Source organism: Hordeum vulgare, chromosome 5H, assembly GCF_904849725.1.
Source record: "Hordeum vulgare subsp. vulgare chromosome 5H, MorexV3_pseudomolecules_assembly, whole genome shotgun sequence".
Lineage (NCBI taxonomy): Eukaryota > Viridiplantae > Streptophyta > Magnoliopsida > Poales > Poaceae > Hordeum > Hordeum vulgare.
This window is the reverse complement of record NC_058522.1, coordinates 158,368,052-158,370,615: the sequence shown is the minus strand read 5'-3', so window position 1 is coordinate 158,370,615 and position 2,564 is coordinate 158,368,052. Positions and strand designations below refer to the sequence as shown.

The following is a 2,564-nucleotide window of genomic DNA, read 5'->3' as shown; positions in this document are numbered from 1 at the left end:
GAGCAAGATCCATACCCCAACCGATGAGGTCGTGGTGCCCTACGACACCCTCGCGCCCCCTCCCAAAGGTATCATCTCGTCTGAGATGCTTCTTCCTGTCCTCGATTCGGATACGTCTCGAATGTTCAGTCTATTTGTGTGTGTGGGTGTGGAAACTGAACGCTGGATCGTGTGTGTGCTGCAGATCTCGACGCCATGAAGGCCTTGCTCGACAAGCTCGTGGTTCTCAAGCTCAACGGAGGCCTCGGAACCACCATGGGCCGACGCGGCCGCCGACGAGACCCTCGCCGCCGCACCATCGACGTGCCGCCCGCCGGAGCGCCAGCCGGGTAGAAACTCGCCGGATTCCAAGGACTACGACAGGCAAGCACACGACACCGTGAACACTCCCCCCCTCTCGCTTCTGTATCCAGTTGTAGTTTTAGTAGATACCAGCACTAAAGAAGCGCAGCGACACGCCGTCGCTGCGCCCGTGACAAATGTGGTCTGTAATTTGTACTGGTCCTTGCAAGTCTTTGTATTTATTTACGAAGTTTCCTGCTATGTAATTTACCATTCCATGTGTTTGGCTGTATGATCCGTGGTTTGATCTGTGGATACTTCAGTGAGTGCCATGTGCCAGCATCTGAAATGGGTTAACATCTCTCTTCTCGTAGTAGACTAATCAATCATGCCAGCATCTGAAACGGGTTAACAAATACGAACTCGCACTATTCTCTGCTTTGTGATAATAGCATAACATACAGCTCGGCATAAACATCAACAGGGTTAGCTGAATAGCTGTTGTTACATTTGCAAATGTCACCATGAGTGGAATTTACTTATGATGATCAATGTGTTTCTTACTCAAGTTGATATTTTTCTTCGTTCTGCTTCATGTGCTGTTCAAACATAAGGAATTCGCATCCGAGAAGGCTACTACGGATACACTTCCCACCATCTCTCCTGTCGCCGACTCGAGCTCCTGACCACAAGAAAGGCAGGCATCGCGCAGGAGCACCATCGCCCTCGCCGTTCATCGCTCTGCCTAAGGCATCACCATCGCCATAGCTAGCCCCTCCACAAAGGCCAGGCCTGTGCCTTCTGCTCCAGAGCCAAGCCATGATCCTCGGGTTGATTCCCCAGCCCATGCTGTGCATAAGCATTCCTGGAGAGCCTACGGTTTGGTCACGGCAGGTGGTGCGGCCTTCCTTGTCATGACTACGGCATTTGATGTGTATTGCCGGGCGAAGAAAGTCGATACTGTGAGGCCTTGGGTAACAGGGCTAAGCGGGCAACTAAAGTGAGCCTTCGTGACAGGTATCCTTCATTGTATCTGTGCATATCTGTTATCATATATTTTGTTCTTTGGTTGCACATTAACACATGATCAATCATTCTTCCAGGTGTGCCTTCGCTGAAACGATCAGAGCTGGAGGCAGCCTCCGAGGATTTCAGCAATATAATTGGTTCTACGGCTAACTGCTTGTTGTATAAGGGAACATTATCAAGCGGAGTTGAAATAGCAGTTGTGTCAAGTTTAATATCATCTAAGAATGATTGGTCAAAAGCATGTGAATCCCAGTACAGGAAAAAGGTAATCTGCCATTAACCTCCTTATATGCACACTTTTTGCTTTTGCGAAATACACATTCACTGAAATGGCTGTGGTCTCAGATCTCAAGTTTATCCAAAGTGGGCCACAAGAACTTTATAAACCTGCTTGGCTACTCTGAAGAAGAAAATCCTTTCACCAGAGCTATGGTGTTTGAATATGCTCCAAATGGGACTCTTTTCGAGCATCTCCATGGTAAGTGTGTACATAATATATCCTTTTAGTTTTCTCTCTGTCAACAGAATGATTCCTATAATGTTCAGACACCACTTCAACAATTGTAGTATTTGATAATGCTTTTGATTATGCCGCAGTTAGAGAAGCTGAGAACTTGGACTGGATGCCCCGACTTAGAATATCGATGGGGATAGCGTACTACCTCGAGCAAATGCACAAGCTAAATCCACTCGTCGGGCCGTGGAGCTTCAGCTCAACTACTATCTACCTCACCGATGATTTTGCCGCAAAGGTCTCAGATCTTGATTTCTGGAACGGCACCAAGGGATCGGATTTCGTCACCGACGACTGCACCATGCTGGACATAGAGAGCATCGTGCATCAGTATGGCACTGGTTGTATTTTGGTGAATAAAAGACAGCAAAACTGCACGTAGATAAACAACCACAGTTTCATACAGAAGCCCATACAGTTTCATTCAACTATATATATCTCGAGTCACACACACACACACACACACATTTCAGTTAACTATATATATCTCGAGTCACACACACACACACACACACATTTCTTGTCTCTGTCTAGAATGAACATGCGCTTGTACATGAATATGAACTCGGATGTACATGCATGCATTGGTGCAGTTCGTGGAAGACATGTATGCACCGGTTAAAAAGTTAGAAGAATGGATAAAAGGGGTAAAGAATGGTACAGTACAACAAACAAATCTACAACACATGTAGTGAAATAGGTCTCTATATGTCCTAGGAAGCTACACTCTAGCTTCCAG

At 46.6% G+C, this 2,564-nt stretch overlaps 1 pseudogene; it reads left to right on the top strand.

Moving 5' to 3' along the window:
* Positions 1-876: 876 nt before the first annotated feature.
* Positions 877-2,207, top strand: LOC123396449 (annotated as a pseudogene).
* The last annotated feature ends 357 nt before the right edge of the window (positions 2,208-2,564 follow it).